This window comes from Malania oleifera, chromosome 8, assembly GCF_029873635.1.
Source record: "Malania oleifera isolate guangnan ecotype guangnan chromosome 8, ASM2987363v1, whole genome shotgun sequence".
Classification (NCBI taxonomy): Eukaryota; Viridiplantae; Streptophyta; class Magnoliopsida; order Santalales; family Ximeniaceae; genus Malania; species Malania oleifera.
Genome location: NC_080424.1, coordinates 61,375,294 through 61,392,818, shown reverse-complemented (window position 1 = coordinate 61,392,818; position 17,525 = coordinate 61,375,294).

Here is a 17,525-nt window from a genome sequence, read left to right as displayed (position 1 = left end):
ATCTTGGAGAAGTATTTTGATCTTTAAAAACTCCAGCATTCTTTTCTTGCCAAAGCAACCACAGGGTTGTAAAAACAAGCCCCAAAATATCCTTTCTTTCTCATTCTTCCCAAAACCCCATAACTTCACCTACAAAATATCTTGAATTTTAGCCGGAGCAACCCAAACCTCACCAAAGTACAAAAAAAAATGTTCCATATACATCTTGCTACCTTACAATGAAAGAACAAATGATTAATAGTCTCATTAGACTCATTGCACAGTATACAAATTTCTGGACTAATAGCTTTGTAATGCCTCCTTTTTTGTAGCATATCATTTGTGTTGATCTTTTTAAGAATTAAAGTCCAAATGAAGGCCTAGATTTTAAAAAGAATGTTTGCTTTCCAAACAGCTGTGTAAGAGGAAAGGGCTAGGACATATGGTTTATGAGATTGGAAAGAAAGAATTTGAAGAGAAAGACACTGAAGTGTCCCCCAATCCAAGGCCTTGTATACCTTTGCCAATTTGGCATGAAAGAATCCAGCACGACCAATAGAAGAGTTATCTCACCAACCTCTCTTTCAGAGAGACTTTAAAAGAAAAGAAAATCCCCAGAAAGGGAGCCCCCCTCAAAAGAATAAAAAGCTGAAACGAGTGTATTGTGAATAGTGGAAAGTCAAAACAGATGTGGCACCAATGGCTCCAATGGCTCCCATGAAGACTTACCAACCCAAATGTTCTCCTAGAATTGAATTTTATCCCCAATAGTTGCTCTAAAATGAGTGTGGAATAAAAGTTCTCACTTAATACAAATGTAATTTATAAATAAAAAAAATATCATTTCAATCTAGTCAATTCATTTAGATGGAGATTAGAATAAAACTGTATAATTAGTTTATAAGCTTAATATTGAATTAAATTCCAAAAAGGAATAAAATCTTTTTTATCCTTATCTAGTCAGAAATTTACAAAATCTCAGAAGTTATCGTAAAATAATATTGGTAGTTGGTTGGAAAGGAATGCTAGGATATTTTCTAGAAATAAGTTGTTAAGGGATCATCTCTAGTACATAGTTCATTATTTGGCTTCTCTTTGGGCTTATAGTGCAGGCTGTTTTAAGAGTTGTTGTTTTCAAGATGTTAATTGAGAGAGGGTGGCTTTATTAAGTTGATGCTGTTTTTTTTTTCCTTTTGATAATTGCTTGTTCTCCATCATTATATTTGCTACTCTTTTGTTGCCTCAATACAGATTCTTTATATTATACATACACACATGCACGCACACACACACACACACACATGTTGTGAGGATGCTTTAGTACACTTGCTGAATTATGTATGGCCAAACATATTTGAGACTTCTCTGCATGTTATTAATGCTGTCATGGAAGCCATAGAAGGGATGAGGGTTGCCTTGGGTGCAGCTGCAGTCCAGAACTATTGTCTGTAAGGGCTTTTCCATCATGCGAGAAAGGTTAGGGAAGTTTACTGGAAGATTTATAACTCACTGTATATTTGAGCTCAAGATGCACTGGTGGCTACTTATCCTGTGTTGGAGGATGAGGTGAGCAACATATACAATAGGCCTGAGTTGGTGATGTTTATATGAGGTTTAGTTTGTTCTTCATGCTTTAGGCGAATCTACAAGAGGCTCTTGGACAGGCTAGGACCTATCCTAGGGTTCTTTTCGTGGCTGCTGCAGTTTGTTTAGATGTGCATGCTTATTAAGCTGGATTGATGAACTGCTTGCTATTTGTTAGCTTCTTCAGTAGTTTGCTAATTCAGGAACATTGTTATGAAATGAATACTTTACTGTTGTGAATTTGATAGTTTTCATGTACTTCCTCTCTGACTTAATTTTCTATCCTTCTATTAATTTTGTTTTACTTCCATCCTTTCTTGAATTCCATAGATATACTGTTGGATCCTGCCTGTTAACTTAAAATTGTGGTATTCGGTATTGCAAGAGTATTCCTATGATAATAATATTCATATGGTTTGCTTGGTTTGAGGGAATAGTTATTCTTTCAAATAAGATGGAAAATAGTTAAATTTTGGAAATTAAGGGAATAGTTATTCCTGGTATATTTTTAATTATTTTATTTAACATTTAATAAGAAAGAAATAGATATTCTCAAAATTTGGGAATATTTATTCTTTGTATATTTTTTATTATGGACTTAGAAAATGTTTCACATTGTTATTTGTTTTATATTAATTAATAATTTTTTATATAATTAATTGTGACCAATTTATTAAAATCAATCTATTGAGATTATGAATTTTGGGATTAGGGGAAGAGGAGAGCTTATTACACAAATAATAAATATTCTAGGGAGGGTCATAGAGGAGAAACGGGCGCTAAAGAAACTAAACCATGAACATGTGGAGGGATTCTGAATGCTATTAGGGATCCCCAAACTGTAAAATTTTCCATGGTTAGGAGCCACTTGATGTAGGAACAACAACACTACAGGTATAGGGATCCCCAAACATGAAGGATTTCGAAGTTTGGGCCCCTTTAATGCAGGACCAACATCCTGATAGCTTAATTCTCAATTCTTAATAAGAGAAGATGCATAGGAACATTTTTTTATAGGCTTAAATGCTTGGAAGATAAGGAAACTAAAGGAAATGAATTTAGGAAATCTAAATCAACTAAAGTACTAGGAAAAATTAATCGGGCCCTCAACTCTCTAATTGACTCTCTGATTGAGATACAAATACCTTAGTAATTCTGCCCTCAACTCTCTAATTGACTCTCTAATTAATTAGCCCATTAATATATATTTTTTTGCTGTGCAAGATTTGCTATCTTACAAATTCTTTGGCTCGAAATGCAGGCAAGAATTTTAAAAAATTGAAGAAATTTTTTGATTCTCCTTTGGGGGTAAGCTATTCTTTTTGCTTCTTTTTGGGTTCATTCCCTCGGGATTGAGTTTTGGTTCTCTGATACTCAAAAAGAATTGAAGGCAGTACTTCTGTAGTTTTCTTTCCCTTTGAGGGAGGATGCCCTATCTACCTTTCTTTGTAGTTATCCCTTTTCATAGTAAATCTGTTTTGCTATCTTAAACAACAAACTAAGGGAAGTTCTTAGAGTATCAGACAGGAAAACTGAGGCAAGAGATAATTAACTATAAAGTGAGGCAAGAAATCACCTCATCTTTAGCTGCAAATTTTCTTAAACCATTTACTCTAAGGTCTGCTCATTCTTAGCTAAATATGGTTAAATACCCACATTCTAGATTTTCATAATATAGACATGGGTTGGAATTAAACTCAAGTGCATCCTAAATTAGATGTTACAGCAAAATAATAAGCATATTCTAAATCATAGGATCTTTTAGGGAATATGGAACAAATGATAATCACGCAAAACAGATAACATGCAGGAGTAAAAAAGGAAAAAAAGAATAAAAAGAAAAGAAATGACATTGTTGCAGAGTTCGAATCTTTAGAAAATTGAAAATACAGTTTGAGCAACATACAAGAAAAAACACCAGTTGTAAAAAAATCAAAGTGGGTTTGGCAGTGATGTGAAGAAAAAGTGGTATAGACCCATTTCTCACTTTTTTTTTTTTTCTAAAAAGTGAGCTTTATGTGAAGTGTTTTATTTTGTTTTGTTTTTTGTTTTTTGTTTTTGGTTTTTTATTTTTTGTTTTTTTTTGTACTAGGGAATTACAAAATAACAATAATCTAAGAAAAATAACTCCAAATTTATTAGTTAGGCTAATGTGCTTATCATGTTCCTCCAATATATACATGATAAAATAACTATCACAAGTTTAAAATCCATTCAGTCCAATTATAGTCCATCTGATCAATCATATAAATTAATCATACAAAATAAACATACCCTTAAACAAACATACCTTCTAATGAGAGGAGTCAGCCGCATCATCTGGACGGGATTGGTGCATCATTTGTTTGATCTACACTTTCCAATTCTTCATGGCTTGCATCTCTACTTCCCAGTTCGACATCTTTTCTTTCAATTGTTGGTTCTCCGCTTCCACCATTTGCATCCGGATAACCATCTCCTCTGCTCGAGCCTTGGTGGCTCAACGCTCTTGGTTAATCTCAACACAAGATGCCGCACTGAAAGAAGATGATGATGTTGGGGTGACGTATCCACTCTCAAGACCATTCAACCAGCCACCCGTTCATTGCCCAAGCACTTGAGTGCAGATCTCGTCATCTGTCATCGGCTGACTGCCCTCTGCAATGGGTGTATCCCTCAACTCAAGCATGTTTGCTTATTTTCAGTCATGAAAATGATGAAAATGAAGAAATAAAAATACAATTGACATTTTGAATAAGATAATGAACTAAATAATTTGCTTGACTTACATGTTTCCTCTGCGCACCCTGGCACCACTCCCCCGATGGCCTCTGATGTGTTCTCTAATAAAGATCTGGCCTCGACTCCAGGTCACCAGTGATGGGATCACACTACATTATCATATAAAAGTTCTTTAATATTAATTCAGTAGTGTGAATATAAATAACACTTGTTAGGTAATGGTCAGATAGTTTTGTATCAATTACCTTTCGATGATTGATGAATAATTTCGAGCCACCGCGATGCGTCGTATCTAGTTTGCTGCGATTCGCAGCATTTTTTCACAGATAGCCTACAAAATAGATGTAATGACTTTTTATTATTCACATAAATATGAAAAAGTAGTTATTGTAATTAATAGAAACACATCACCTTATAGTTAGGGTCGCGAAAATGGCGACACACCACCTGCGAATCCTCTAGGGAGATCTTATTGTATGGGTGTGCTTCTGCTATCTCCCATCTCCCTAAAATGGTTGCACATTTTTCTGCGATAGGTCTTAAACGGAGAGCACAACTGCGTGTTCATCGCCTTTTTGACATGGTTTGCGGTGAAAATGTCCATATCAAACTCTTCCTGCATATGAAATATATATTGAATGTTAGAGAATATTTTGGGTAATATATTAAAAGTGAAAGAAATGTTTTAGGGTTACTTACCAAGATGCGCTCATATAGAACCAAGCGCTGAGCCTCTGTCACCTTTGGCCAGGTGAAGCAGGTGACTGGAGCATACTGGCGACATATAATGCCTAGATCCCATGACTAGGCTGTGCACCAATCGTCAAGCGGGGCGTAAAGCCTCAAGGAATGTCGATACGGATCCGTCGCCCAGTCCTCTCCAGGTGCTTCTTTAGTGCAACGTTCTTCGCTGCACCATGGCCTGAACTCGTCTGCGTCATAGAGGTCGATGCTGAAAGAAGAGTTAAAGAATAATAAGATAATCATACACGTGAAATGAAGTAAATATATTATTCTAAATCAAATACTCATAACCTTACCAACGCTGCTCATTATGGTCGGCAACTCACCCTGGGCTTGATCCCCAACTGATGGATCCATGTCGAGCTGGGGTCCCGAGGGCTCAGATGGTGCCACATCAGCACCGACGTGCTCAGTTGCTCTCGAGGATGACCCATCATCCTCACGGGATGATGTCATTGATAGCCTAGACTGAAGTAAGTGACGACGACCTCCTGGTGCCATGTTTGCAAAATAATTCACAAGTAAATATAAGAAGATTGGATATTAGATGGATGCATAGTAAATATATTTTCACTTATTTTCACATGTCAAATACACGGTGACAACATAACATGCTTACCCCCTATACGTCCTCAATATCAGTATCATCCTCACTTTCTAGAGTGTCTTCCTCCTTACTACAGTACTCAACCATAGTTTCATCTTCCCCATCAATTTCATCACTGTCGATGAAGTCAACATGTACAGAGGGTTCAATTCTAATGTCAGTAGTTCCTACATATTCTTCTATGGCACCAACCCTATTTAATGGTATAGGATCAGCTCCTTCCTCGGCAACATTGATAGCAGATTGCGTTGCTACACTAACAGATGACTGATCTTCTTGGAAAGCATCATCGTTGACACTCTTCTCCCCATCTGCGACTTTTGTAATATCATACAAACTTTGAGGAGGAATTTTTTTGGGCCACATGCCATTTACCTTTTAATTTTGTGTCCTTAAGGTATAACATTTGTTCTGCCTGCGTCGTAAGCACAAAAGGGTCGTTTTGATACCATGTTTTATTGAAATTGACACTAGTAAAGTAGGCATCCGTATTTATCTCACTCTTTTTATTGCTAATGTCCCACTAGGTACACTTGAAGATGTGGACAAGTCTGTTAGCTCCATAGTGAAGCTCTATAATGTCATCCAATACACCAAAATAGTCAATTTCCTCATCTCCTTCTGTGCCTAGCACCGCAACTCCACAATTTTGGGTTCTTCTATGCAGTTCGAGAGACTTCGTATGAAATCATAAGTCGTTGACAATGCAACCGCTGTAGTGGTTAACTCATTGATCGAGGCCACATGCCAACGCATACAAATCTTTACTTGCTGTTGGTTCTTTATTATAATACATGACTTTCATCTATTAATTACAAAGGACTTTATATGAGTAAACCGTCAATATTGAAAATGTACATTGTAGCGAACTTAGGTAGTAGTTGTTACTTACACGACACCCAAACCAATTGACAACATTCATTTCATTTTGAGCCAAAAGTTCAACTTTATGTTCGCTAAATGCAACAATAGTACATGTTAATGTCAACTAAGTATATATGCATATGTAAATACAATGCAAAGTAAGGAATTTTAAACCACGTACTCAATATATGGAATAATTTCATCACAATTATTGAGGACGTAAAAATATGCCTTATGTAGGTCGTCCATATCAATGAAATCGTAAATCCATGCACCGAACGGCCAAACATTTTCTCGAAATATAGAGCTCCTCGGTTCTTTATCTTTGGCATTAATAGCATGAACGTTTGCATTTCGCTCCTGACAAGTGAACCTTGTTTCAATTATCATGTAGATACATTAAGCAAAATGCAAGACATTCATTGTCAATGTATGCCTCAATGATTGAACCTTCCGGTCGTGCCTTATTGCGTACATACCCCTTCAAAGTGGATAAAAACCTGTACATTTTACACCGCATTAGTGACTTGTACACAAAAAAAGACAAAAGCAAGGAAATCACGAGAACATTGTAGGACTTTATAATTTACCTCTCAATAGGATACATTCAACGATATTGGACCGGTCCTCCAATTATGGCCTCCATTGGTAAACGAACGGTTAGGTGGACCATCACATTGAAGAATGCTAGCGGAAATATTTTCTTCAGCTTGCATAGTATGATCACAATGTCCTCCGCTAACCATTCAAGTACGTTTATGCTCAATTTCTTGGAGCACAACTGTCAAAAGAAGATCCCCAATTCAATCAGCACCGAGTGAACATCTTCGATCAAGTGTCCATGAAGGAAAATGGGCATAACTCGTTGCAAAAGGATGTGACAGTCATGACTTTTCATTCCTAACATCTTCCCTTTCTTCATGCTTATGCATCAAGATATGTTCGATGCAGATCCATTAGGGAACTTCACTGATTTCAACCATTCGAAGAAAATATTCTTCTCATCTTTCGTAAATGTGTAACATGCTGATGGCATGAGAAGTTTGTCCCCATCCCGAATCAGATGCAACTTAGGCCGTATTTCCATATCTTCCATATCCCAATGAGCATTTGCGTTGTCCTTTGTCTTCCCATTTATATTCTGCAATGTACAAATGACATTCTCACAAATGTTCTTCTCGATGTGCATGACATCCAGGTTGTGGCATAGTGGAAGATCTTTCCAATATGACAATTCGAAAAAGATGCTTCTCTTTGTCCAATTTAACTCCCACTCAGCACGTTTCCTTTTTCTACTACTAGGTGATTTCCCAAATTTCATATCTCTGATCAAGTTGCACTGGTTTAATATCCCTTCCCTACATCGTCGGTTTGGTTGCAACATTCGTTCAAGTTTTCCATTAAAGCTTCTGACACCACGAGTCCTCCAAGGATGTCTAGATCGTAAAAAACAACGATGACACATAAAACATAACTTGTGTCCATGCTTTAAGGATAAAGACCCAACATCCTTATTACACACTGGGGATGCTAAGTAACCTTTTGTACTCCAGCCCGACAGATTGCTGTAGGCGGGAAAATCATTAATTGTCCACAAAAGTACAACATGCATCCGAAATGTTGTCCCGATTTCCACATCAAATGTCTCTATAGACACCCTATTTTTGCCCAAGGCCCAATACATTATTATTATTATTATTATTATTATTATTATTATTATTATTATTACTATTATTAATATTATTATCGTATATATTATTAGTGTTAATACTTTATTATTATTATTATTATTTTTATTATTATTATTATTATTATCATTTTTATGATTTTTATTGTTGTTATTTATATTATTTATTATCATTATTATTAATTTTACTATTATTATTATTTTTATTATTTTCATATACTATTATTATTACTTTACTATTATTATTATTATTATTATTATTATTATTATTATTATTAATATCATTATTATTGTTATTAGTATTTATTATTACTGTCATTATTATTATTGTCTTACTATTATTATTATTATAATTATTATTATCATTATAAAAGAAAAAAAAAAACAAAAAAGAAAAGGATTTTTAGGGTTTTGAGTTTTTTTTATATATAGGCGTTTGAGGTCGCACACAAAGGGGGCGGAGCACATACCAGAGGAAAAATACAAAAAAAAACCCCTACCTTCTCTTCTCCTGGCACGGCAGCCGCCCCTGTACCCTTCTTTTCCTCCCTGATCCTCTTCTCTCCCTTTCACTCGCCTAGCCACCCTCTCTTTCTCCGGAGAGCTTCACCGCTGCTCCCAAACCCGATCACCCTAGACACGAGCAGCCCCCCTTGCTGGCCCTCTCGCTGCACAGTCATGCCGCCATCACCATCTCCTCCTTCGTTGCCGCTGCCCAACTCCAGCCGCAGGACACCCACGGCCGCACACAGCAGCTGCGCCATCGCTCTCCATTCGCAACTCTGCAGATCCTGCCTCACCAGCACAGCAGAACGGCCACGCACGGCAACCATCGTCACCTCCAGCCGTCTGCTCCGCCGACGGACCTCATCAACTCCATCAAATCAGAACCCTGCCATCATCTCCGACGTTTTCTCCGGCCACTTTTCATAGCCGCCTCTGCTGCCTCGTCTCCCTCACGCCGGCGATGCTCCGACGGGGAGCTCCGATGCACACAGTAGCAGCACAGCCCGCTGCCATCATTGTTGTTGCCACTGCCCATTAGCCTTCGCGGTTCACGGCCACGACACCACACAGCAACAGCCCAGTTGCCATCATCCTATCGCCATACCACTCTGTCACCCTTCGTCGCCGAACCTTCTCTTGGCTACACCTCGCCGCGACATGGTCGCTTGCCTTGCCGCTGAACCACGTTACCAGAAGTTCTTTTGAGACCGCAAGGTGGTGGCGAAGGCCTTCTGAGACGTGAATAAAAGCAAACGGTTTTCAGTTGTCAACTTCATCTTATTGTTTTTATTGGGATATGTGATGATGTAGGTTGCACTCTCGGTCCATTCGGTCCATATTGGGCTTGTTACACATCAATAGTAAGTATATCCTCACTTTTCTACGAATATGAGGGTGTATATTTTATGGAACTTTATATTGTGTATTTGTATGTTTTGTGTATACTAAAGGTTTAATATTTATGTTCAAAAATTTTATTGTTATTTGCTTTTATTTATATTTTTATTGTAAATATTAATTGAATTATTATTATTATCACATAATTTATATCTAAGTGCATATCTTTTATTGTGAATGTTCATAATTGTTATCGTAGGATTTTTAATAAGTGATACCTATATTTAGCAAAAATGGCAATTGAATTTGTATTATTGTGGTAGGATTTTTTTTGTTTAACATTACTCTATAACTTGTCAATATCAATCACGTAAATATTTTGGTAAGTTTCTATTTACTAACTTAGGGTTTTAGGTAATTAAATATTTAGTGGTAATTTAATATTTTAAGTAATGGTACATACTTAGTAACTTAGGGCTTTAGGTAATTATATATTTAGTAGTAATGTAATATTTTAAGTAATGATATATATATTTAGTAACTTAGGGCTTTAGGTAATTATATATTTAGTAATTTAAGTATTTTGAGTAACACTATATATATTTAGTGATATAACATTTTAAGTAATGCTATGTATTTATTATTATGATACTTTTAGTATGTTCATATATAAGATATTATTTATTATGGTAAGTTAGTTAATATTACATGTTTGGTATTTTAGCTCATGACATATATTTAGTTTTGTAGTATGGTGGTATGTTTAGAATATTAGTAATTATCATGTATTTATATCTAGTATTTTATATTGTGCTAGTTTTAGTTTATTATATATATATATATCGATTGGTATGTAGTGTGACATTATGATATCCTAGATTATTATTATTATTATTATTATTATTATTATTATTATTATTATTATTTACCTTTACTATTAGGTCTAAATTATTGCGTTTATTATCCAAAACCTCTCATACTAGTATTTTCCTACTAAAATTCTATACGATTTCCAAAATTTGGAAGTGTATTTTATTAAATATTTTTGATTTTTTATCCCTATAATTTTAATGCTAGGATATGAGCTTTCGGACTTCACGTACCTTTAGTTTTGAGGGAATATATATAGTACATATATTTTTGTATGATTCACTTGTTTATTTATTATTTTATTTATTTATTTATTGCATGTATATTTGTAAATCTACTAATAGAGGAGTAATGTGAAAGACTTTTTCAATTAACTTAGGGATAATTCCAAATTAGTTAGGTACCGTTCGTGAGAACGGGCGCGTAGGGGGTGCTCGTACCTTCCCTTTGCGTAACCAAACTCCCGACCCCAGCTCTGATAATGTAGACCCACTCTACCCTTATCGAGGTAGTAATCATGTGTTCTAACCATACTAAAAGGTTAATGGCGACTCCAATATTCCTATTTTTCTTGAAAATATTAAACACCATTTTTTATTTCACCACCCCGGGGCACACGCACGCTAGGACGTTGCGATAGTCTCCACTCCTTTTTCCCATAGTTCTTTCAACTCATCAATTAATGGCCTCAAGTAAACATCAATATCACTACCAGGTGCCCTTGGTCCGAGAATAAGAAGAGACGTATAAATGAAGGGTTCTTTCATACATCGCCATGACGGCATATTGTATGACATCCTCATAACTGGCCATATGCTATACGGGTTGTTCATGTTACCGAAAGGATTGAACCCATTTGAAGCAAGACCAAGTATGATGTTGCAAGAATCACTAGCAAACCACGGATGCATTTTATCAAACTCTGCCCAAGCTTCCGAGTCCACTAGATGACTAAGTGTGTTTTCCTCTTGAAGATGTTTCTCTTTATGCCATCTCATATCTGCAGCAGTCTTTCTACACATGTACAATCGTTGCAATCGTGGTATTAATGGAAAATATCACAAAACTTTTTGGGGGATCTTTTTACCCTTCTTCTAATTAGTTCTATACCTCGGTTCACCACATTTTGGACACTCATTCGCATTTTCATGTTCACCATAAAAGAGTGCACAATCATACCTATACGCATGTATTGTAGTGTAACCGAGACCCAATTCACACATGTGTGTCTTTGCTTCATAAAAGGACTTTGGAAATGTTTCACCATCAGGCAGTGCTACCTTAATAAGGCTTAAATGCATGTTGAATATGCTCTGAGATAACCCATGTATTGTCTTTGCATGAAGCAACTTTATTAGGAACTCTAATTTTGAGAACTTTATACAGTTTAGATATAAGGGCACCCGTGCATCCTTCAAGAGATTAGCAAATGGTTTAGCAAATCGATTTTACGTACTAGGATCACAAGGTATGGTACCTACTGAAGTAGATTCATCACCAGTACGTGACACACTAACATCTTCCGTGTCCACTGCAATCCCCCTTTGTAAGTCACCTAACATTTCGATTAACCCTTCTGACCGTGTATCACCACCTACTATATTTTCCCCCACATCTTCATCGTCATCATCATCGCTCTGAACTGCGTAGTCTTCACCATGGAACACTTATCTTGTGTACCTTTTCTCCATTCCAAAGTCTAATAAATGTGAATGGACCAGATCAATGTGTTTGAATGTTATGTTTTGGCATTTCTTGCAAGGACACCTTATTCTACTAGCACTGTTAGCACAAGGACGCGCGAACTTTATGAAATCATGTACTCTTTTCATGTATTCTGGCAAAAACCTACCCCGAGCGTTCATCCAACTCTTATCCATGTTCATTAATTCCCTATAACATGTTCAAGTAAATGGTGTTGATTACATTGTCAGAATGTTTATGACGCATGCATTGTGAATCCTATAATCAACCACCTTCTGTCTAAAGGGTACAGATCCTATCCCATTCAGGAATGTTGCAATTACATTGTGATCAATCGCTCAAATTCCTTCGTTGTAGTCATTATAAATTTCAGCAGCATCTCCCCATGGCTCTCTAAGTACTCGAGATGGGGGAAGTGCACATCACCTTTTAGTTTTCCATCATTAACAAATTGTCACCACACCCCACTATGCACCCAGAGAACACTAGTAGAGAGGCGATCGAAATATATAATGACAATGACGAAAGCGTGAACGATGACAATAATGTAAATACAACTTCCTAAACTGTCCACATTGGACAATTCAATAATGGTTGAAATACAAACATCACTAATCGTAAATGAAACAAATAATTAACATGTTTAATTGATTATTAGTCTACATAATATGACTAATAATCAATTGAATTTTAACAATTGATTTGTCCCACATGTACGATGAGGCATGAATGTATAGTAACCATTCTTGAATGGGTCTAAGTTTCGATGCACACATGAAATTACAATAATTAATTTTGCATAAGGAGCCCGTGATAAGTAGGCAAGGCATAAGCCTTATGGCATTAAGGTGTAAACCTTTTGAGAATTTCAATTTTTAGATGAAAATACATAAATAAATTACATATACTTTAAAAATAAGGAAAAAACTACATAATTATAAATGCAATGTAAAAAATAAACATACTTTTTAAACTATTTTTCAGTCATTCAAAATACTAACTTGAATTCATTAAGTAAATCAAGCCAAGAGAAAGTTATAAAATTGCAAAGTTCATATTACTTTCAAGATTTATGATACAACTCCCAATTATTCCTATATTGTTTCCAAATCTCATCCAACAATAAACCTCCACCTCAATCAAAACTCAAATCATCACTTTTTGATCCAATATATCTCCCCATTTCTTAACCTCCTTTTCTTTCCTTTCCACATTGATGCACCCAACCTCCTTCTTAATAGGAGAATCTCATCCAACAGCAACCTCCCACCACAGTCAAATCTGCCAAAATTCAGACACAAGATATCATCAATCTCCCCCATAGTTGCTCCTGGGTTTTTGCATCTTACCTCCACATTTTTCAAACACTTCTAGCTCCAAACTATTAATATTTTGGAGATATGTACCAGAGTCTGATCAGCACGATTTGAAGTTTGGAGTACTGGACTCTGAACGTGAAGTCTAACCTCCTCCTTAGTAATACTATTTCTTTTGCACAAAGTGTTTTTTGTGGGAGAGAGGCAGATTGTGTATGCTATTTTTAGTAGACATTGAAGTGGTAAGATGTTCGTCGTATAAAGAAAAAGGGCATTGTGTTCAAATTAGATTTTTTGATTTTGAGAAGGCGTGTGATTGAGCTAGTTGGGAGTTCTTGAATAGAGTGCCTTTGAGGAAGGGGTTTGGTTTTACATGGAGGAATTGGATAGGGGGCTGTTTATCTAAAGGCTAATGCTTATTTTTTGTGATTATTAATGGGTACAACAGTGGTTATAGATCTTCCAGGGGGTTTAAGCAAGGAGATTCTCTTTCCCCATTTTTATTTGTTTTTTATGGAGGATGTTTTGAGCGAAATGATAAAAAAGGCTGCTGATAGGGAGTTGTGAGGGGGATCAAGGCGAGCAGAGAGAAGGTGGTACTGTCTCATTTGCAGTTTACTCATGATACAATTATTTTACTTGATGGCATGTTAACACATTTTTTAACATCCTCACAATTCTTCAAATTTTTTAGGTCTGCGGAAAAAATAAAAATAAAAATTGGTGTTGGGTCAGTTAGCTTAGCTCTTGTTTGAATATATAGTAGAATATCTAAACATAGCATTCATGAATTGAGTTTTAGTAAAAATAATCATGACAACAAGTGACATTCTAAAATGAAGCATTTATTTGTGATATCATATGTTTGAGGAATACCTTCCTATTAGTGGCAAATTAGGAGAACATGTCTCCTATTTTCTAAGAGCATTATCAAATAAAGCCAAGGTAATTGGAAAGGTATATTTTCCTCCTTCTACTTTATCTCATGCCATGATTCATGATTTACATCTTGTGTTAAATTCATTAACAAATCATGGGTTATATTTGCATGCTATCTTATGAGATATCTTAAAAGAAAATTTCTTTTTTCTCATAAGATTCTTGTTAGGCTATAAGGGGTAATAATGTTTTAAATGCTTAAATAGTGTTTTGTGTTTAAAATTTTAAATTTTAGTATACGTTATTATTATTATTATTATTATTATTATTATTATTATTATTATTATTATTATTATTATTATTATACTAAGAACCTTGGGAAAATCAAGCCAATATGAGAACTTTAGTAAAAAATCCAATCAATTTCGCTTAATATATATATATATATATATCATTATGATTGGTTATTATATGATAGTATTGGTTATTGCATACTTAAGTAAACCCCCTGAATGGATAAAGGATCTTAACTAGTTAAATAATTTTTTAAATGCTATACACATATGTTTTTGTATGAATATCTTAAAATATAGCATATTTTGTCCATCATACAAAATTGAGCTTTTGCAAATTAATTATAGACTTTGCACATATAGCCCTAAACTCATCTTGAAGCTTAAATGATTAATATATTCAAAAGATCATAAAATTTTTGTGTTTGGGCTATATAATTGAGGGGAAGAAGCAAATTTAAAGTTCATCCAATGAATACTTTAGTGTATTGTGCTTATTTTGGAAATATCTTTTTTTTATATATATATTGGATGCTTCATGTGAACTGAACGCTTACTATCCATTACTTTCTAAATGTTATATTATTTGATGAATAATTTATATTGATTGAATATACTGAATTGCATGCTTGATTTGAACGTCATCTACTTGGCCGATGCAGATTTGTGCATTGCATAGTGGTAGTTGATTAGGGTCTGGCATGTTGAATTCATTGATCTATTTTAGACATACATGCTAGCTAGTCAACTGAAATTATGAAGTCATAAGACTTATTTTTAAATTCTAAATACGTTTGAAAGTCTTATGCAGTATTAGTATGGTAACCAAGTTGAACTTAGTGTTTTAACCTTAAGTGGTCACTTAGACTGGTTCATGCACATTGTCATTAATGCATATTTATAAATGATGCATGATAAAAATATCATTTACATGAAGATTTATTGGTAATTATAAGTCTTTGCATGTTAAATGATCATGGCTTGAAATCCATTGCATGTGGGTTGAACTTTATGAATTTTTTATAATGCATGCTGAATAACTGAATAGGTAGTGGTACATGTTGAATCCTAAACATTGTATGTTATATTGAAAAACATGCAAAATTTTCAATAATCCTTTAAATTTTCCTCGAATGCTCTAAATTATACACATGCTCTTTACCAAGTTGTTTGGACCCATTTACCATGCTTAAATTATAAGCATGAATATTTTGTGGTTATTTTGAAAATGTCCATTGAATGATTGATCTACAACAAATGGTTTAACTTTTGAATCATCATTCATGAGTTTGGAAGGAAGCCAATTTAGGCTTTTTTTTTAATATTATGGTTTAGCACCCAAAATTTTAGTATATGTGTTTAGTACAGACTCACCTCACCACCATGGAATCTTATATTAAGGGGGAGAAATCATTTTTAGGTAAAATAAATTGTACCTCTCTCTTTTTGATAATGATCAAAGGGGGAGAAGATATTTTGGTGTCCTCTTTGTCTCTCTGTTAAGAGAATGTTATGTGGTGTTATGTGTGGAGAAGAAGTGAAATGTAAGTAAAATGCCTGTGGGGTATGCATGTGGTAATTCAAAGATAATATGAAAGTTCTAATTGCTTACTTGTTTTATCTTACATGAACTTTCTATTTTATGGTATGCATATTTAAAGATCTAATAGATATGAGAAATATAGTTAAATATTTTTACACCTTATATGCATAAAGTAAGGGGAAGCATATTTTAGTACCATTCTAGAATATGCATAAATTAAGGGGGAGTTTTAAATTTCACCCTATAAGAGAACACCAATGGTTTGCCATCATCAAAAAGGGGGAGAATGTTAGCCTTAGAGGTTATGTGAGCTTATTTGCATTGTTTTGATGATAACAAACCATTAGTGGTTCTAGGTAAGCTTATCTTTGCATATCAAGCCATGATTAGTATAAATATAAATGTAAAGATTAAGTTTATTAGTAATAGGTTAGACATCATCAAAAAGGGGGAGAATGTTAGGCTTAGTGGCTAGACCATCATTCTTTAAATGTGTTTTGATGATATTAACCTATATGTTGTTCCTAGTGTTTTCCTATCTTTGCAGATCATGTTTAGTACACTTACTCGTACATGAATTATTGGATCGAAGGCAAAGATCAGACCGAGTAGACGTTAAGAAGGAAAGATCAAATGGACACGTACTCGAAATGACCCAAGCACAACCAAAGGAAGCTTCATTGTAGAATTATTTGTAATAAGGGTTGTGTGAGGTAGTATATTTTGTAACTCTTGTAAGTGTGTTTCTTGCATGATTTCCGAGCAAGAGTTGAGCAAAACACATGCATACTAGGACACATGAGTTTATAGGATTGCACTAAAGACATAAACACAAACTCACCTTTCATAGCTTTCTAAGTTAAAACAAGAGTTTGTCAAATGAATCCTAAAACTCAATATGTTTTCAAAGGGACATGTTTTTAACATCCTAGTTTTAAGAACATTTTTATACTTAGTCCCGATTGTGTTAAAACAAGTTTAATGTCCTAAAGGTTCAAAGAAAGTCGAGTACATTTACAAAAGGACATACTAAGCATATAAGTTATCAAAATGGGTTTTTAAACGTGTTTTATTAATTAAAATATCTTATATTCAAAAGGAAACTCATTTGGACAAGTTTTAATCTTCATTAGACTTAATATATTTCTCATAATTTTGTCTAAGAATGATTTGAGTCATTAAAACACTTTTTGACAAGGAAAAACAAAGTAATCATCACTGTCGTAGTGCAATCTTGAGTCCTGAACACCTTACGGTATTTTGAATATAACTTTTTCTAAAAAAGTCCAAATGGGACGATCTTGGTGTCCCTAGAAAGCTAAGATAAAATTTAACAAGTTTCATTTTGGTGACTTTTTTTGATTCAGGGACCTCTTTGACGAAATTCAAA